General features: G+C 35.0%; 1 protein-coding gene across 27 annotated transcripts in view; it reads right to left on the reverse strand.

Annotated features, from left to right (window-relative positions):
• LOC106875945 (uncharacterized) overlaps window positions 1–23,003 on the reverse strand; it is a 291,971-nt gene that overhangs the window by 116,948 nt on the left and 152,020 nt on the right. The window lies entirely within an intron of this gene.

Genomic DNA, 23,003 nt, shown 5'->3' on the forward strand with positions numbered 1-23,003 from the left:
ACTAAGTGAACTCATCTTTCTTATTTAGCACATATGTATTTAGTGTCCGACAGTTTCTATTTTTAAAGCAGTTAATTTCAAATAATTAATTGTGAAATGTTCAAGATTTTTTAAAATCCAAATAATTGCAATTGTTTCGCCTTTAGTATCCACCGTTACTTCATCGTTAATCTTCTTGACCAAAACTTAGCATATTATTCATCTAATGTCAAACTTATCAAATGAAATTGTGAAACTATATCGCAGGAATCAATGTCAACGTAAGTAGGTATTGCAGAGCCCACTTCCCTTTATAAACATTTTATGCTAGTCTTGACTCAATGTTCACTTTCCCAGCGATCGACGTTACCTGTTCTGGTGTACATAAAATAAATTATAATCAATTATTGAGGCCAATATTATCGACTAGATTTCTCTCCTAAAATGTGTGAGCTTGTTCCTATATTAGAAATGATTATTATTACGACAGAAGGGGGATTTCAGATTCTGTAGAGGAGGATTGAATGAAATACTTTAGAATATTCAATTACGTTCGTCTGCCTTTACGTTTTGAGTTCAAATTCCACCGAGGTTGACTTTGCCTTTCATTCTTTCGGGGTCGGTAAATTAAGTACCAGTTGCATACTGGGGTCGATCTAATCGATTGGCTCCCTCCCACAAAATTTCGGGCCGCGTGCCTAGAGTAGAAAAAAATATTCATTTATGTCCATTACATTTGGAGTTAAAATCCCGTTGAAGTGGGCTTGTCAGTCGTTCCTCTGTAGTTAGTAAAAGGCGCTCAAGTGAAGTGAAGAGGTCATGGATGAAACTGACATACTTTCCATAAAAAATCTGAGTCTTGTGCCTCTGTTAAGTAATATTATTATTATTTTTGTTTTTCGATTGAATCACCAAGTTTAGCTCTTGTACCTGAATTGTACATGGGGATGTTTCTAATTGTTAAGGGTGTTCTTTTATTTATTTTCGTGTTTTCGCAAACGTATAATACCTAGCAACGTTACTTTTGTATAGTGTGCTATTTTGTAATCTTGCCAAATATTTGTATGCATGCCTTTTTTTTTTAAAAAAAGAACTAGACTCATAACAATCACTGTTAATAGAATTGTCTTTCTTTTATATAGACTATTTCTCCAACTCTTACAGTGAAATTTTCCCTTTGCTATGATTGACATATATGTAAACAAACTCTTTTGACTCTGCAATTCTTAACAACGATGTCTGGCTTGTATGCACAAATACCTATCTGCTTATGCATTGGCATCTACTGCATTATTAAAGCGCAGTTCTTGTTGCACATTTTTTTGTTTAGTGTGCATGCACGATAAGTTTTTTCGTGCCAATTCTGTGACATTGACAGTATTTTCAGTATGCAAAGCTATTCATTTCTTTCTGTCTGTTGATATACTAAGATTTAATATATTTAGATAAGAAACTAAAGAATGTCGGTTGTGTATTTGCAGTGCCACACCGAGGCTACAGTTAGTAGGATCGCTTCGACTTTTATGATGAATAGCTAATAAAAAGGATGGATGGATGAGTCGATATTTTTTTTACTACACGGTTGAAGAAGTCGTAGGCTCGTGTCCTATCTGCAAAACTACGTATCCAGGATTAAGACGCTTAGTTTTCCCTACCCCTGAGCTGAGGTAGAGAAATATATGTGCAGTGGTATTACTATGAAATTAACGGACATTTTGTTGTTTGCAGTGCCATGTTTAACTTCTTCAGTGAAAGACATCTCTGACAGATCAACGTCCTAACCAGAAAAATGATTAACATTATTATTAAACACTTTTGCTTGTTCTACGAACAAATAGTTAAGTCAAACAATGATACTTGAGATAAGTTTCCAATTATGCACACATATTCAGACATAAACTACATAAATCCCTGCATATATTTATGCATCATGCATATACCAAGAAGGTCGCATATAGAAAGATATGCTCAAAGGCTCATTTATATATTACTTTTACATAAACACGCGCGCGCACACACACACACACACACACACACACAAACATTTTATTCACCTACGGACGAAATAAATGCATGTACAAAAACATTTATAAGAGAAATAAAACTAAAGAGATTTAATATAATTAATATTGTTTGTTATAGAATCTGAGGATGAAATTAAGAAGTTTCTGCTTGTCTGGTGAAGTCAAAGATTTCTTGTGACACACCCGGTGATACAACAATTTAGTCGCTTTTTCAGCAGATTTTAATCTTGACTAAAGCAACTTCACATTTATATCAGTGGTAGGGCGAATATATTGCGGAATTTATTAATGAATGATTCCGTTATATTAAGCAGTTGATGAAATACAATAAGGAACCTAATTATTTCGTACATGAATGCCAAAAAAATTAGCAAACTAACACAATATATATATATATATATATATATATATATATATATATATATATATATATATATATATAATGTATATGTCTATGCATATATATATATATAATGTATATGCGTATGTGTGTTTGTTTGAGTGTGAGTGCATGTAGGCATTAATTACTTCAATCAGCCGTTTGTTACGAATGCCGGAAGTTAGCTAGGACATTTGAAGACATTTGTGTGTATTTGTGTATGTGTATGTGTCTGTTTTGAACCCAGCAGTAATTTATACAAATACCACCCACAGATAGGAAGACGTTAAGAATTCCTATTGGACCTTTATTGAGAAGACAACAAACTTAACGTCGATTTTAGCAGTAACTAACTAGTTAGAGAAGTGAAATAGAAATTGATGTTAAAATTTTTACACACACACACGCACACACGCACGCACACGCACGCACACGCACACACACACACACACACACACACACACATGTATATGTGTGTGTGTGTGCGTGTGCGTATTTTACACATCAAAATATGTAGCCGCGCAGACAACCTAAAGAGACAGTTGGTTTTTACATTGAAGTATCTCAATAAAGGAGGCCTTTATTATTATTTCTATTACGCTCATGTTGACTTTCGAGATAGGAACCAAACAAATATGTATGGAATGGAGAAAATTTTGAATACTCTAGCCAATATCTCATAAACGTTCGCATTCGAGGGAGAAATGTATTCCCAAAACACAGAGCAGAACATTTTTATGTGCATGAGTGTGCGTGTGTGTGAGTGAGTGCGAAAGCGCGTGCCATCGTCTGTCGTATGCATGGACTATGAAAAAGTTGAAAAAGAATTACATTTGCGGGTGATATAAGCAATAATATTTAATCCTATGAATAACAACCTGCCTTGATCCTCGACACATATAAGATCAAGTTCAGATGTGGATCATTGCCATCTTCTGATGTTAGCATAAAATCTCAGATTCAGCCGGGGAAAAAAAAAACTAATAAACTAATGAAATTATAGAATATTTATACCATTCACGATGTAATTTCAGTGTGTTTAGTTAAGCAATAAGTTCCGCTACCATGTGGTTTCGGGTTCAATGCCAGCAAATTATTCTGCTATAATTCCATGGTGCCTTATTTAGGCCCGTCGCTAACCTTAACATTACATCTTACTGGAAGACCGATCCTGTGCACGGCGTTTTTATAATTGGTAAATTTAAAGACAAAAAAATCTGCCGTTATTTAACTAAATTTATATTGTTAATAAATAAATCCTCAGTATTCTAACTTGATAAGAATAATTTTGATTTACATATGTAATGATATAATTTTTAATTATATAATCGGTGCATTATATTATATCTAAACCATGTTCTACTACACTCAGTTTTATTAACGATCCTGTCGATACTGACTCAGTTATTGTTGTTGTTCAGGTCAACTATAATTCAGCAGACCTATAATCAATGATTAGCCATGACCCTCTTTTCGTTTTTTCTCATCGAACTAAAATTACTCTGTTTAATATTTGTCTGTCCTTATAAAACAGCAAACTATACTCAGGGAAGATTTATTTGCTATTTCTATAATTCTGCTCTCGTATCCAATATATGAACCACTCGTGATATATACGTCTGGTTTTATATGTATGTATGTATGTATGTATGTATGTATGTATGTATGTATGTATGTATGTATGTATGCATGCATGCATATATGTGTGTATGTATGTATTATGTATGTATGAATGTATGTATGTGTGCATGTATGTATGTATGTGTGCATGCATGCGTACGTGTATGTATGTATGTATGTATGTATGCATGTATGTATGCATCTATGCATCTATGTATGTATTGAGAGAGAGAAAAAGAGAGAGAAAGAGAGAGAGAGAGAGCGAGAGAGAGAGAGCAAACAAATTATTACCTCTGCCTTAGCGAAGGCGGAGGTATTGTTTTTTGTCGGGTTTGTTTGTTTGTTTGTCCGTGGACAAGCTATCTCAAGAACTACCAGATGGATCCGGATGAAACTTTCAGAGATGTTTGGCCTCATGACTGGCACGAACTGATTATATTTTGGGATCGATTCGGTGCCGGACAAGGATTTGGGATTATTTTTCCTGTGCTTTTACTTAATTTTTGAGAGCGATCGTGTTCATTTTTAGTATTCTTGTTTGTGAGAGCAGTCGAATTTATTTCAGATATTCTCGTTTTAAATATCATCTCTGGCTAATCATTGAGAGGACGTTGGTGTTGCCTTGGCGGAGGCTTGCGCTCTCTGAGTGCTCTTGTTTATATTATTTATACATATTTGTTTTTTATTCTCTTAACAAACATGCTGTAAAGAAAACACATATACTCAAAATTTTTGTTTAATATCAGCGATATTAACATGCGAGATTACTGAAGAGACGATCTATAATGCCTAGAATAGAACTACGTAAGTGAAACCTTTTCTATAAATATGGTTTTAACTCCAGTCATACATTTAACAGTTGCTTGTCTGTATTTGATCTTCGACATACAAAGAATCTGAAGTTCAGACTTAAATACACTTAACGCAGGGAGACGTGACAAGTGCATGGAAAGCTGAACACTAACACATCACAGACATATGATGATGATAATAATAATAATAATAATAATAATAATAATAATAATAATAATAATAACAATAATAAAGAAACTACTGCAAAAGGGGAAAGAGAAAAAGTAAGAACAGAAGAGGCAGCGAGAACAATCTCGGTTGTCTTAAATAAGCAGTTATTTTCTAATTACTTAAAGACGAAAACCCCAACAAAAATAAAGTTTCTCAGAGGAAGCTATCTACTCCTGTTCTATTAAAGGATCAAACTGCATCCAGATGTGAATTTTACATCGAAGCTTATATACTCGTCAAAAGTTAATGTTTTTTTTCTTTAATTTACTTTTTGAAAAACCACTAAACCATACATATAGACTCATCTATTCTTACTTATATAGATGGGCCGCCAATATACGGAAACAAGCGTTTGCTTTTCTTGAATCACATTTATTTTCATTCTACTTCTTTGCTCCATGTCCCTGTCTATCTTTCTATCTCGCACGTGTGTTCTGCAATAAGTTCCTTTCTGTCCCTCTGCCACTCTGTTTCTCTATATCACCATCTATCTCTTCATTTCTTACCACATACTTCCCCCAATTTTACAGGTTCTTATAGATGAAGGCAGACTCAAAGTCTGGCATGTTTTTACCAGAATAGATTCAGCAAGTAGATTTAACACCACACACACAGACACAGACACACAGACACACAGACACACATACACACACAGACACACACACACACACACAGACACTCGCACAAATCCACATATATGCGATTCTATCATGAAGTATATGACTATATCATATATATATAAATATATATATATCTTACTTTTGTGTGTGCATGCATGTGTATGTGTGTGTGTATAAAATTGTATATACGTGTGCATATATGTAGGCATATATATGTGTATACATACTTATATACTTTAATACATTCATATAAAAGTTTAGAGTAGACAATAAAGGACCTAGTTGTTGGTAGGCTTGGGATTGTGAATTCTGTGTAAAGCTCTAAGAAGCAGTAAGTGGTAAAGGATAATTAACTAGAAAAATATTCCTTCTCTCTCATTCTAACACACACACACACACACACACACACACACACACACACACACACACACACACACACACACACAAACACACACACACACATAGATGGATGGTTTTCCGTCGATTTCGACGATGATGATTCAGTTGTTCAATCGAACATGCAAATTTAATATAATTCTCGGGCGAAATCCGCATAACACATTGCATGTCATGACCACCATTTTGAATTACGTTTACGATCCAATTGACGGGCAATTATCACCTAGTCTACTTCACTTACAAATTATGAAATTTTGGGGTGAAGTGGGGTGGGGTGACAGTCAATTACATCGACTCAGCTGGTACTTATTTTATTGATTTCGAAAGGTTGAAAGGCAAAGCCGACTCAGCAGAATTGGAACTCAGAATATAAAACCGGAAGAAACACCGCTAAGCATTTTCTTTCGACGCACTAATGATTTTGCCAACTCACCGCCTTAAATAATGATAATTCTTTCTATTGTTGGTACAAAACCTGAAATTTAGGATGAGGTAGTAAGTCGATTACATCGACTCCAGTATTTTACTGGTACTTAATTTATCGACCCCGAGCGGATGAAAGGCAAAATCGACCTCAGCGGAATTTGAACTCAGATCATAAAGACGGACAAAATGCCGCTAAATATTTCGCCCGGCGTGCTAACGATTCTGCAGATCAAGTCTGGCATGTAACCGTAAAGCTCGTAGGGTAGACCATTCAAACCAACTAGCCATTGCTTCCGTATTTCAAAGCCCGTTATCGGCCTTTCGCAGCGCTTCGCCTCCGTCACCGAGAGCCGCGGCAGCCGGTCGAGGCAGGACGTGAAATCCATCCTGCGACTCGGCTCAGTTGAGCAAAGTGTAGCTGAAAGGCCGCACACATCTGTCTCGGATCAGTTATCACTTGCCCTTTGTGGTTCGGCAACGATCGGATCGTGGATTTATTTCTACGCCGTGCCTCTGTCACTTGGGCCCATTGAACCGCTTTCGTCCCTTCGTGTCTAAGTGCTCGTACCTTAGCTCCGACAAAGCAACCTTCATGTTTCGCGTTGAAAAATTGGTCGAATGCTAGTCTCACTGCGAGCACATCGGTCGCGATGCCTTTTCTAAAAGCCTCGTGTAACTTCTTGACTAGCTCTGTCTCTACTCTGTTTCTTTCTACTGCAAGTCCTTTTCTAAACCCTATCGATTCTATTCTAATCGCCATTTTCAGGGCAAACCACCATTTATTGTTGATTATTACCCCTGTCAACGCCCTTTTAATTAATTCACTAATCCGCTCACTGAAATATTTACGTGTCGGTAACGACATGTTCAGCTTTCAGTAACCGGGTCCCTGTCTATGAAGCCAATTTAAGGCGTCTGTACAGATCACGAATTTTTGGTCTGTGTGTCTGTGTAGTCGATTACTTTAAATTGTGGACAACCTATACTGTCCTTATCTGCTACTCTACAAATACCCTATCTAGATTCGATCTGGATGACCCTATGCAGTTTGACCAGGTCCATACTGGCACATCCGGGAAATCCAGTCGATACCTGTCAGACAGTTGGAATCGTCTGATCAGGTTTGCGAGGCTTTTGCACTCTCCTCTCTAATCTGCTAATAATAATAATAATAATAATAATAATAATAATAATAATAATAATAATAATAATAATAATAATAATGTGGAAATCACGGCCTACAAAAGCAAAGACGTGGTATGAGATAACTCCAGAAGGAGTCATCGAAAATGAGAATTACAAAACTCTGTTGGTTCCAATGATCCAGTGCGATCACTGGACCACAGACATCGGGAACCAGACATTATTGTGGTGAATAAAAAAGAAAGAACATGTATGTTAATTGACATAGCATGTCCCAGTAACAACAGGATCAATGTGAAAGAAGAAAAAATAAACTATGACGATTGTGGTCATTGAAGAGAGTAGGCGTGATACCGATAGTAACTGGTGCACTTGGAAGTATCAGCACATGGCTGAAAAAGACTGGTGCAAGTGTGAAGGTAGAGCACCTACAAAAATCAAGTGTCACCTTAGTCTGCTGGCTGTGGACAGCTAACATTTACCATCATATCCAGTAAAATAAGCTGTGAGTTTTCATGTAATAATAATAATAATAATAATAATAATAATAATAATAATAATAATAATAATAATAATAATAATTTCTACTAAAAGTTCAAGTCCTCACATTTTGGAGGAGGGGGCTAATCGATGGAATGGACCCTAATATTTGACTGGTACTTATTTTATCCACGCCGAAATGAGGAGAGGCATTTGAAATCAGAACGTTAAGGCAGACAAAATGCTGCTAAGCAATTTGTCCGACATGCTAACGATATGTTTTGATCACGCAAGTTTGTTTTCTCTTTCACGGTAAACAGTAATTGAATTACTGGCTTTATTATATTTAGAACTATTTGCTTGCGATGCGTAGATATGGAAGTTTAATTCTTTACATAGAAAATCATAACCAACAAACCGTCTCTGCATGTCCGCTTTCAATTTGCAATCAATTTTCCTCCTTGCGTCTGATAGTGAATTATTATTAATGCAAATGTGTTTTCTTTTCATTACGGAAGTTTTTGTGTTCATTATTGGGCGAATTACACCTCATTTAAGTACACAATATTAAAAATGTTTCAAAGTATAAATCAAACTTAATCGGTCTAGAACATTTTGAGTCTCATTACACTTTCATAGATGCAGTTGTTTAAATCATAATGGTTGATGAAACAATAGAGCTTTAGCTTATTAACATAACAATACGTTTCAACAATATCTAAGTACTACGTTAACCAGAGCCATTGAAACAGAAATAAATCCACACAATGGTGAGGCTTTCAATTGCAACTGAACCTGACCCGTCCGTTCTGGTGTCTCGCTGTCTAGCCAGCTTGACTACATAAGACAACTAACGAATCTTACGTTGAATATGTAGGATCGAAAATGTATTTTTAAACTAATGGGCTATATTTCCTGCGTTAGATTACATGCAGATGTATCGAGAAGCGCGCAGCTTAAATCAGTGTAGAATTTTTAAAATAGAAAGTAGGTAAATATCTGATTGCAGTATTAAGTTAGATATACTGATCAACATCATCATTAAACTTAATTATACTGCTTACTGAAGTTTGAATCGTTACTAGTATCGACATTAGTTTCAAATTAATCTAGTTAAACTCATACTATCGGATTACAGATATGTTTCAGAAGAAAGTTTTATAGGAACATGATATTTTCCTTGATATATTTTCTTTTTAGGAAAGCCATCAACATTAGAAGCAACCTTATCTAATTTTTTCATTAAACGGAAGGTGAAATATAATAAATGTCTCGACAGTATACGTTAGTGTATGTCTAAAGGGTAGGATTCTCTTTTCAAGTGGTGAAATAAAAGCTCTCATAAATAAATCTAGCGAACGAAAGAGCTCCTACTCGGCTACTCAAGAGAAATAGAGTAATTTCCCTTAAATCAAATCTAACACCTTCAAAAGAGGGTTATGAAGAATTAGATTAAAGACGAACATCTGAGAACAAGTGAACCCAGAAGACCACAAAGCCATCCCAGACATACACTTCATTGCATTAATAGAAAGGTAATCAATGAAGCCAGTGTTGCGAAGCATACAGCTCAGTGGGTGCAGAAGCCATTTAAGTGCTGTGTGCCCCAAAAGAAATGAAAAACTAAGAGGAAGGTAACGGCAGTCAGCAGCAGAGACATCATAAACCGTGGAGCCCTAAAATACAAGCAGCATGGAGGAAGATCATAGCAGCTGTTGACACTGCATCACCAGTCGCCAGCACCATCAGGCTTACTAAACTGAATGGACTCCTCTCCTTTCATCACAGAGCTATTACAGAATCCGGGTAGCAGTATAAACTTATATCATGTTGCGGCTATGAGGAAGAAATGGAGGTTGAAAAGCAACAAAAATGAAACCATTGATGGAAATAGAATAAGAAAAGGTAAAATAAAAAGATAAGCGTAGACTAAAGATAGGTATGACGTTGGAAGTCCTCTGCTGAAAAGAGCCTGCTTATTCGTTTGGCATGCTTATTCGTTTGGCATGAACTTCTTTCTTTTTCCAAAGACTAACAAGAACCTGCAGGACTGCTGAATGAGCTAAATTAGGGCAAAATATACTGTTGTGGCTGGAGATGAGGTGGGAGACGTACCTAAAATAAATGACTGTTGGTGAAATACCACATGAACACTCGATCAATGTCTAATGTGGTACTCTCCAGGGAATCTAGGAGACTTCGCGATTCGACTAAAGTGGAAAAGACGTTTGAATTTGAAGATTGAAGGGTGAAAATGGCGATTATTTGAATCCTATTTCTAGGTTGCAACCGAGAGAAGACAAGGATTGAAAGTAACAGAAGTTGCAGGCTGCTCTGACCTTCCCTAAATGGCAATTTCTTATCCTTTTCAGGATGGATTCTTTTGTTTGTTAAAAACTGTCAACCTGTTTTTAATGTTGTATTACATTTTTGCCCCTCCCCTATTCATTATATATGTATATCTTCCACATGTTTATTTAACCGTTCTACGCGACAAGCTTTGTATTATATGGTTAGGCTCTTGTGACCATTAAAGAAATCATTATTATTATTATTATTATTATTATTATTATTATTATTATTATTATTATTATTATTATTATTATTATTACCATTCAAGTGGCAAGCTGCCAGAATTGTTAGTGCACCGGGCAAAATGCTTAGCGGCATTTCGTCCGCCCTTATGTTCTGAGTTCGAATGCTGCCAAAGTCGACTTTACTTTTCATCCTTTCGGAGTCGATAAATTAAGGGCCAGTTGAACACAGGGGTCAATTTAGTCGACTTAGCCCTTCCCCCGAAATTGCTGGCCTTGTGCCAAAATTTGGAACCATTATTATTATTGTAGTTATTGTTGTTTTACTTCTCAGAGCGCTAGGTCTTGTCTACTGTGGTTGATTCTGTGAGATAGCAGCCTGTTGTCAGAGGTCTCACGGGGCCTCTTTCCGCACATTATAAGTTTTGATACTTGGTTGTTAATTATCGTAGAAGACATTCAACATCCAAGTACCAATCTCAAAATCCTAACTGTCCCCAGCAGCGCTGTTTTGCAGGCTTGCTCTATTCTCATGTCAATTCCGATTTCTTTGACAGATTTCTCTTATTTGGCTGTAAGAGCTCCGAGTTCCTACAACTACCGGGATGACAGACACTCTCCTCGTAGTCCACATTCTTGCAATTTCGTCTTTTAGTAGTCTGCACTTTTCTAGTTCTTTGTTATCTATGCGTGCATCCCCAGGCATTGCAAATCTATAATCTTGATTTCCTTTATTTCTTTATCTACCACAACGATATCTGGTCTCCGAGCATCGGTTAAGGAGTCACATTGGATAGTAAAATCCCACAGTAGCTTATATTCCTTGTTTTCGGTGACTCCTTCTGGTTCATGTTCGTACCTTTTCCATGCTCTGTACAGGCCGTACTTTTCACATAGCTTCCAGTGGAGAAACTTAACCACATTATCGTGCCTCCTTTTGTAATGCTTTTGGGCCAGCTTGCTACACTTACTCACAATATGTGAGATTGTTCCGTTTTTGCATACCACACTTTTTAGTTTCAAATTCCATTCCGATATCCTTACTGAATTATTATTATTATTATTATTATTATTATTATTATTATTATTATTATTATTATTATTATTATTATTATTATTATTATTATTATCATTATTATTATTATTATTTTATGTTTGACTTTTGCTTTGCGTTTGTACAAGTTGGATCCAAGTCTCACCCAGAGACCTCAAGAGACAACAAGTTAGAAGTTCATGTAGGTTGTTATTATTATTATTATTATTGTTCAGTAGTTTTATTTTTATAACGTGCTTTCACTTCACTACCGAGCGCAGCTCTGTGCGCCTTGGGCATGTGCTGTGGTTTGCTGTGGTGCTCTTATGTTTACTGTATTGAAAGTGTTTTGCGTAGAATGTGTGCAGTACCCAGTAGTGCAATTTTCTGTATGTTATATATATTTGTAAGTCCTGGTGTTTTTGTTATGTATTTGTCTGAATATTTTTTTATTATACCTAAGGCACCTACTATGATAGGAATTGTTTCTGTTTTTAGACTCCACATTCGAGTTATCTCTATTTCCAGGTCTTTGTATTTTGAAAGTTTTTCCATTTCTTTTAGAGAAACGTTGTCATCTGCTGGTATTGATACATCAATTAGAAAGCATTTTTTTTCTTCATGATCTTTGACAACTATATCTGGTCTATTTGCCTTAATTTCTCTGTGTGTATTGGCATATCCCAGAGTATGGTTGCTTTCTCGTTTTCTGTGACCTTTTCTGGCATGTGTTTATACCATCTTTATTATTATTATTATTATTATTATTATTATTATTATTATTATTATTATTATTATTATTATTATTATTATTAAGGCAGAGAGCTGGCAGAATCGTTAGCACGCCGAGCGAAATGCTTAGCGGTATTTCGTTCGTCTTTACGTTCTGAGTTCAAATTCGGCCTTTCATTCTTTCGGGGTCGATAAATTAAATACTAGTGAAACACTGGATTCAATGTAATCGACTAGCTCCCCTCCCAAAATTTCAGGCCTTGTGCTTTTATAGTAGAAAAGATTATTATTATTATTATTATTATTATTATTATTGTTCAGTAGTTTTATTTTTATAACGTGCTTTCACTTCACTACCGAGCGCAGCTCTGTGCGCCTTGGGTATGTGCTGTGGTTTGCTGTGGTGCTCTTATGTTTACTGTATTGAACGTGTTTTGCGTAGAATGTGTGCAGTACCCAGTAGTGCAATTTTCTGTATGTTATATATATTTGTAAGTCCTGGTCTATATTTACATTATTTTTCTTCCATGTTTTATATGTATGTGTTGTTGCGTTTTCGTTTTTTGGGTAGAGTACTGTTGTGAAATAGGCGTGTAGGATCGAAATGTGTTCCTCACGTGTCCATTTATGCCGTTTTGGTTTTGTTTGCGGGACATGAAGAACAACGTCCGGCCCTTTATTTTGACGGTCATCGTTTTCGTAGGGTACCGGTTCGTTTATTTCTGTTGTCAGATTGTTTTGCACGTTCATATCTTCGTACTTTTTTCGTAACAAGCTTACAGTACGTACTTCTCGGTTGTTATTCTTGGGTGAAATAATACCGGTGTTATTTAATATGTTTGTAATTTTTTTGTACATGGTGTTTTGGGGTTCGAAGAATTATTATTATTATTATTATTATTATTATTATTATTATTATTATTGATAATAGTAATCCTTTCTACTATAGGCACAAGGCCTGAAAATTATTATTGTGAATAATAATAATAATAATAATAATAATAATAATAATAATGATAATAATAATAATCCTTTCTACTATAGGCACAAGGCCTGAAAATTCGGGGGAGGGTACTAATTGAATACATCGGCCCCAGTGCTCAACTGGTACTTATTTTATCGACCCCGAAAAGATGAACGACAAAGTCAACCTCGGCAGAATTCTTAATAACAATAATGATCATAGAAACAGAATTGAAAGAAGATGCTAATGAAAATAATAATGATAATGATAATAATAATAATAATAATAATAATAATAATAATAATAATAATAATAATAATATTAATAATAATAAATGTTACTAATTAATCGAATAAAAAAATGTGGTAAAAATAATTATAATGATGATAACAACGATAATAATAATAATCGGGAAAAATATAATTCATATCTCTGCCAGTTTGAAATATATAGTATTTAAATATGGTGTAAACATAACAGGAAATTAAAAAATATACATTAATTTATCATTACATTAACTTATTACTTATATCAGCTTGATGTGTATAGAATATATTATTATTTTCTTTTTTTATGAACGAAACATATGTTTAAGAAAAAGAAACATGAGGATGCGTTTAAAGGAAACTGTACTTGGATTGTAAATATAGACTGTTTCTAAGCATAAGCGAGAAACATAATTAAAGAAGTGTTCATACACAGTCACACATCATTCACTTTCTGTTAACGAAATCCGCCAAGAGCAAATACAATTGAGTTATTGTCACGGCTTACGGGCTGGAATTTAAATAACTATCACTTGTTAAAGTTGTATAAGTCAAATTCTTGACAATGAAAGACAAATATGTATGTATGTGAGCGCGTACATGTATACATACATGCATAAATACATACAGTCACACATACATATAGGTGTGTGAGTATAAAATGTATAGAACTTATACACAATTACACATTCATATGCATAATCATAAACGCATATACATACACAACTGCATATTTGAGTGTATTTATGTATTCTGTGTGTATTTGTGACTTTTGTACGGTGGTATTTATTAAGGTTGAATATTTGTACAAATGATTTGTAGATAAGCTCTTGACATTTATTGCTATGCAATCATATCGCTACCAGAATTTTTTTTTTCAAAGCAAGCTAGTATATGACTATCATATTTATTGAATTGAGGAAGCGCAGACTGACTGAGCAAGAGGGAGGAGTGAAATGACAAGGGGAACGGTAGGTAGATATCTAGTTGTGTGGGTACGTGTGCAGTTTTGGCGAAAAGGATAAGGGTTGAGTTTGGGAGGTGAGACATTATTCTATTTTAATACTTTCTTATATAGTTATTTAATATTTCCCGCAAGTTATAGTCAACAAAGCATCGGAAAGACAATACAACAGTAAAATTCTTCGTTTTTGGAAACCTGCAATAGTTTTGTTGTAGACAATATGTTTTCGTTTATCAAAGGATTCGACGGCTTCGGGGACATATTACGTTTACTTTTCTTTTAAACGATGAGGTCAAAAGTGTAATTTTCTTTTCTTTACTACTTCTACAAGTGGAGCCTCAAGTTGAAATCAAGGATATGTAGCATGTGGGAAATATCAGGCAAAAGGAAATAACTTCTAATTGAACTTGTTATTATTCGTAATTGGTTGCAGAATCAAATGATAATAGGAATTTATGCTTGAAATATCTATCCGTGAAGGAAAATCCTAAAACTTCATAACACAATATTAGTATTATTTTTTTTCGGTGAGCACTAGAGTTGTGCATTGTCAGAATAATTGGAATGTCGGAAGAAATTCTTTGAGGTATTCCTTCCAGTTCTTTACATACTGATTTCGAACCTCATTAAGGTCAACTTCCACCTTTCATCACTCTGTGGTTGATAAAATTACGCACTAGGCCATGTTCTGATGACAATGGTGTGAACTAAACTCCCTCATCTCAAAATTGCAGGCTTTGTACTTAACTCAGAAATCATCATTCGGCGAGCAGCATATAAACTTTTCAGTGAAATGAATCTGCAAATCTCTTTCGATTTTCAGGCGGAACCAGTTAATTTACTTCTATTGTTAACTGTTCAATAAAAAAACTTATGAGACATTACACAATTTCATTTTAATCCTCAATAAAATGATGAGATTTTGTACGTGTCAACGACATTGGCAGTCTCTTGCATAGGCAAACGCTTTAAATCATAAGAAAGCTTCCGGATAGCCGGGTTAACGACACAGTTCGTTTTATGCTCATATTCAATTCAGACGGCAAGGTGTCAACATAACATAACCCTGTAAACGTGTACAGTTTTGTATACTAACATTGGTATTATTGCCAATGCATTAAAGATGGTTATATCATTATTTTCTTTCTTGTACTTTCTGTATTCAGATACTTCTGTTATCAGCTTCAAGCTTTCATCTTTTCTTTGATCGATAAAATGAGTATAGGATGTTTACTATAGGAAATTCCAAACATACAGGCCTCAATAAAAATCCTGGCCTATTCTTTTTCAAGATATCAATATTGCTATAATTGTTATTTCAAATAAAAATGATCTGAACAGTAGAGTTAGTGGCGAAATTAAATATATAAAATATTTCTTCGGTTTAAAATGCTAAGCCAACGGCAATAGCTAGTTGACAGTAATTGTGTTGTGTAAAATAAGGTTAATGATAGATTTCAAGTCTATCACTTAAGGATTCATTAGCGAACCTTCTGAAATGGTGTTTTAAAATGAACACATCAACATACATATTGATGCATCAAAACATGCATATCTTTACACTCTGAGTATAAATCACAACAAAATCAATTTTGCTGGAAAATTGTCTAAAGTAACAACAGTAACAACAAGGCTGCAGTTGATGATGAAGGATATGATGAAGGAAGTCAGCTCTTACTCGGTTATCCATCATGCAGCCCGACTGCTATAAACTGCCAGGCCATTTCATCGTTTTGTGACATGGGAGATGTAATAGCAACAGAAAAAGATACAAGATTTCCAAAGCGTCGAGAGCAAAAAACAGAGAAGAAACCCCTCCTGAGAAAGAAAGGCACACTCCAGTACAGGGCGATCAGAAAGAGTGAGGAGTCCGATCGACAGTATAATAACAGGAATGAAAAAGATATGAGATTTACAGTCTTTCGAAAGATAAGCTAATGCCTCAAAACAGCATAAAACAAATGTGATGCGGCGGATATAATCTAAAAGTCGGAATTTTAATATTTTTTATGCGCCCTTTTAAAACCTAGCCAGGCTCATGGGCCCGGTTTCCCGGTTTCTATGGCGTATGTGTTTTCCCCCCAGCTGCACGGACGCCAGTCCACCGCAGCTTTACTCAAGAAACAGGAAGAAAGAGTGAGAGAATGTTGGGGCGAAAGAGTACAACAGGGGTCGACACCAACCCCTGACGGAGCCTCGTGGAGCTTTAGGTGTTTTCGCTCAAGAAACACACACAACGCCTGGTCTGGGAATCGAAACCACGATCCCCCGACTGTTAGACCACTGCTCTAACCACTGGGCCATTGCGCCTCCACGAAAGTCGGAATACAAGATATTCTTAGTAAAAAATACCAGAACAAAATTATCACTAGCTAAAGCTGGGGTGTCCACGCAAAGGATATTGACGGGCACTACTGGGAGCAGCAAACTTCAATACGAGCAGTGAAAGATGGGATGTCAGGTGGGGTGCTCTAACTTCACCTAATTAGCTGATTATCACCCATCGTGTGTGTGGACAACTATAAATGTCTTTCTGTCTGAACTTGCTAAATATCTTTAAATATCTTGTTTTATATACTGTGTTCTATTTCCTTGGTGATTATCTATTGTATATCCCTTTTACACGAAATTTTTAAAGTGACTGCTTTTCATAAAGTCCCTGGCCCAACCCATTTGTTTTTATGGGGCTTGTTTGTCCTACTTAACGCATTTTAAAACCCCTAATCTTAACGTTTCATACCATGTATACATGAATGAATTCTATAGAATTGCCCTCATAAAATTATTATTTTCCCTGCTATTATTATGTCTGTTGCTAAGGTGACGAGCTGACAGAATCGTTAGCACGCCGGACAAAATGCTTAGCGGCAATTCATTCGTCTATACGTTCTGAGTTCAAATGCTGCTGAGGTCGACTTTGCTTAACATCCTTTCGGAATCGATAAAATAGGGTTCCAGTTGAGCATTAGGATCAATGTAATCGACTAGCCTATCCCCACAAAATTGTAGGCCTTGTGCCTATATTAAAAGGAGTTATTATTACTTATGCAGCGAGCTGGCTATGAGGCCAGTTAATAACTTCCAGAGAAATGGTAAACAATAGATCGACGATTGCTGATTTCTCCCCCTTTATCTATCTGTATCAGCACTGTTCTTTTTGTCACCCATGTTAGCATTTTATTTTCTATGCTGTCGTAAATGGCTGTTTTAATTGGGAGTTTCTCGCACCAGAATTCCTGAAAGCGATCTGGTCCTGAGGCTTTCTAGTTTTTATGATCATCTCTTTCATGTTTTTATCAGTAACTGTCATGTTTTCTTGTTTCACTCTCCTGTTTCTCTTTTAAATTCTCGCAAACAGCATATTATGGTGGACCTTTTGCTTCAGGTTTCCGTCCAGAATTTTCTCGTGGCTTCAGCATCTGGCATATAAATCCCATGCTCCTCTTCATTATTAATATGTTTTATGTAGTACTTGCTTAGTAGTTCGTTCATCTGTCTTTCCCCCACCCTTTCCTTTTCTATGATTGCATGTATCCGTCTAAGATCTCTCTGTTCAATTTGGTTCTCAAGTATTCGTTACCACCATGAGACTTTGTCCTTTGTTTACCTTTTGCTTTTAACCCCAAAAATTCACACATTGTTTAAATCGGCTATATTTTCTATATAGAATTTCATTTATCATTTATTATTATTATTATTATTATTATTATTATTATTATTATTATTATTATTATTATTATTACTGGGTTTAATATTTGACTGTGGCATACTGCTGACAATAACATCTATTTATTCCCTCCAGGATATCACTCAAGTACGTCTAGGCCTCGCAGGAAAAATTACAGATGTGTATACTATTATTCCTTAAAATTCAAACGAAATATGACGATGTTGTTATAACAGAGACTCTACCAAAATGAAACGAATTACATGCGTATATTAAATGACGCAGACCATGAAAGTGGCTTTCTCATTAAGCACACAGCGGTTTCATATCTCCACTAATTAGGAATAAAATTATATGGCTGCTGTCTGTGTTAACGGGAACATGCTGATATTAATAATTTAGAAGTCTTGTTTCAACTAAATTTCTCAAAGTGAGGGTGGGTAACTACATACGTCAACAAGAGATAACAGAACTAAGAAACCACCACTCAATAATGCGTAAGCTTGCCATTCAGCTGGAGATCTTTATGTGATGACCATTAATGTTGTCAGATTATTGTACAAATAGATTATAAGTAGGCTTAACTTCAATAAGCATCATTCTCAATTTACTAATAATTTGGTAAAGTCGAACTCAAAAGCCAATGTAGCGAACAATTAAATCTAGTAATCTGACTACGAGTCTAAGTTGTACTATTAATGATTTTTTGCCATTGCCTATGCATATGCATATGTATGTATGTATGTATGTATGTATGTATGTATGTATGTATGTATGTATGTATCTGTCTGTCTGTCTGTCTGTCTGACTGTCTGTGTTTGTCTGTCTAGCTGTGTACTGTCGTTCCTAAACCTATTTTTCTAAACAACTCAATAAGAATTGTTTTTAAAACTATCTCGGTTGTGACCTTTCATATTACAAAAGACTACGAGGCCATCGTCTCTGTATAAACCACGTCGCTAGGTGAGAAATCATTTCTGAAAAAGATTCAAACTATAAATTCTCATAATTCAGTTAAGAAACCTGAGAGTTTTCGAAAATCAAAAGGGATTTCCTTGCATTCATAATTATTTTAATATCAGTTTCACTAACTGCACAATGTTGTCTGAGAAAGTTGAGATTTTGAGGACAAGTGGTTTAATTATATATAGAGATAATGCTATATTATCACATTACGTGAATTTGCAATGTTGTTTGCTAAGAATGCAAAGCCATTCTATTATTGACGTATAGTTGCCCCATAATCGTAGAGAAATCACAATTTTTCCAAATAGAAAACATGTTTGCCAACTATACAAAACTCGATTTTGGTGAGAGTTAAATTATCAATCTGCCTGCCTGCCTGCTTGCCTGCCTGCCTGCCTGCCTGCCTGCCTGCCTGCATGCCTGCCTGCCTGCCTGCCTGCCTGCCTGCCTGTCTGTCTGTCTGTCTGTCTATCTATCTATCTATCTATCTATCTATCTATCTATCTATCTATCTATCTATCTATCTATCTATCTTCAATCATATTCATGTGTGCACCTGCATAAATGTGTGTATGTATATGTATGTATAGGCAATTTATACAAAATCATCTGAAGTGTTCTCCACACTTAAAAGTATGTACAGTCGATTAATGAAAATATTAGTACAGCAATTACTGTAACTATTTCATATCAGTGTCTCATTACGCTTCATAAGGATCTAACTCATCAGCGAAATGACTAAGTCAGACTTTCGATGTTTAGCATTATTTTCACTTAACATTTATAAGGGTCAAATTTTGGTCAGTTAGCTAACAATAATATTATATTGTATGACAGAGTTAAACAGATTAAAAACGAAGAGTGTAAAACTATTAATCACCAGTTGATAGACAACGTTCATGTTTAGAAAGTAGTGTGTAGACGTCCAGGTATTGTATACAAAGTGACACTGCTCGCGTACGCGCTCTTACGCTTGTACGCAGTCGCATATTCTAACTTTCTAACACGTATATACATATAAACTTTCTAACATGCACTCACACACACACACACATGCGTATGTATGTATGTATGTATGTATGTATGTATCTATGTATGTATGTATGTATGTATGTATCTATCTATCTATCTTTACACAAATGCTTATAATACAGTTATACAGTCATACGCATATTGTGTTTTTTATACTCGTATATGACATTCATTAATTGCAAAGGCAGGAACAGGAATAACAGCAATAGTCTCCACGTTTGACTTGCCTTTAAAAAGATTGCTTTATCGTTATGTATTCCTCTGTATTATGTGTGCTCTCTAGTAAAAGCAGACATCTTCCATCATACAATCAGGATGCATACAAACTCCTTCGAGTTGATTTCTATTTCTCTTTCAAATGATGTAAGTAGGCGTTATGAAGTTTTGCTTTTCAGATTTATACACCTTACAATGCTGAAAATAACCTTTAAGAATGGTTTTATTTGAAACAGAATTATATCTGAAGAGAAAAAAATCCTCTTTGGACTTTTTAACCTCGTTACCGCTTTGGCCGAAAACCAGGATTGTGATAGACGGTATTTGGAATTCTTGTATACTGATGAATGTAACCTCAGTGCTACTTAAAGATCTGAAGCGTCTACGAAAACTTGGATTTCACGAGTAACATAGAAAACGGAAATTGCTTTATTTCTCCCATGAAAACCTTTGTATCAATCTTAGTAGCTTCCTTAATGGTTAAGTATTGGAAACATTTGGGCTGTATCTTCTTAAAATACGTTAAGATACAAACTACTAACCAAATTTTATGTCTATACATGGAACTAAAACGATTTTGTTTCAAAGAAGATGTAGAAATATCGTATACTGATAATTCATGAGCTTTCTTTGTTATATTTTATTACATTATTTCTGACAGAACTTTTTATAAATAGTAAAGATTTGTCTCTGAGAACTTTTAAGTATCACATGAAAGAGTTACAATTTACACAGCAGAGTTGCTTTCCCAATATTCGCGTTGTCTTGACGGGGATCAAGTAGTTAAAATGGTGGGACGCCAGGCTAAAACGTCAGGTGGTCTTCAGTTATCTCTCTTGAAGTTCTGAGTTCAAGTACCACAAAGATCAACTTTGACATTCATTAATCTGAGACCAACTCAGTCGACCGTTCTCCGCAAACGAAGTGTATAACTTTGAAGCAAAGTTAGAAATTAAATAGAAAACATCTTTAAGAAGTTTATGGTTTAATTAGGAAAATATATCGGCAAGTTTAAATCAGGAAAATAAAATAGTTTTAACTAAATGTGAAAAACGCTAAAACATCGATTACATTCGATTGGCTGAACTGTAATGGAGACACTATTTAGTTCATGAGTTAACTAAATATATTCCCATAGGATTTGATATTGGCACTAAACATCTACCACAGTTAATCACCAGACTATAAACTATTACTATTTTTTTTTCATAACTGAGTTCTTCACTGTGTTATATTACCCTGCCACCAGGCATGCGGTAGAGATGTCTTGGAGTACAGAACAACGCCTGTATCAAAAGAAGACCAACGACCATAAAACGGAGTGCTTATCACCTAATTCAATTACACATTATGGTTCTCAAAGCTTAGTTCATAGGTATTGTGTGGAGTATAAAACTGTTATACTCCACACAAGCTTTAAAAGAACATTACAGTGTCGACAAGTCAATGAAATGAAGAAAATATTTAATGTGCTTATTTATATTTTTTCACCCTTTCAAGCAGAACTAATTTAATTTTTTACAGTTTGAATGAATCTTTATAAATTTTTTTCTTTTCTTTTTTGATTTAAAGTTACTCGAAATGTGCGAATTGTAAATGCATACATTCGCAAAGTGTACTGAGGTACATTTATACATATAAAGACATTTATATGTCTATCTATCTATCTATTTATTTGCGTGAGTGATGTGAATGTTCTACGTATCTAAGAATTATGCATGTACGTATGCAAACGTGCCAGATATACACATTCCTTATAGCGATGTCAAATGTGTGTGTGTGTGTGTGTGTGTGCGTGTGCGTGCGTACGCTTCATTTTATTTATTTCGAAGAATTTTTGCTAATTTCCTAACAACTTTAATGCCCGAGCAGCGAACAGACGTTTATCTTCTTTATTGGATGACATATGGTTCCGTATATTTTCAAACTTTTATTCTATACGCATTTCCCGTATTATCAAATGTAAGTTAGTGGAAGAAAACTTATCTACAATTGGCGTATCAGACTGATTCAGTCACACGATGTTTGCACAATTCACGCTTCAACAATAAACGAAATTCAAATCTCTGATACAATTTTTTTTTTTGCTTCGTTGAATTGAAGCGGAACTCAAGGACAAATTTTATAGAGTAAACGTCCCTGAAGTATGTATGGAAAACAATGCAGTTATTCTCTGATGGGTTTTGTCAAAATACTGCTAAAAAATTAATATATTTATCTTTTGCTTTTATATGAAATACATTATTATTATTTTAGAGTGATGACTATAACAGATAATATCATCGGTTTCATGATATTTTGTTAACCGTTTCAGCTTACAAAAGTGATTTGAATGACAACCAGCTGATTCGATGATAACTTTAAGAAAGTAACAATATTTATATCTGCCATTCAACTAAATGTACCAGCAATACACTAAATACAATGGACAATTTTAGACTTTACTTACTGAGATTTGAAATATGGGTGTTATGTTTCTTCAAGTAGTTTAACTTAGCGAGGAGCCCGCCTCCAGAAACTAAAAAATAATACGCTA

This window comes from Octopus bimaculoides, chromosome 2, assembly GCF_046866305.1.
Source record: "Octopus bimaculoides isolate indiv1 chromosome 2, ASM4686630v1, whole genome shotgun sequence".
Taxonomy (NCBI): domain Eukaryota; kingdom Metazoa; phylum Mollusca; class Cephalopoda; order Octopoda; family Octopodidae; genus Octopus; species Octopus bimaculoides.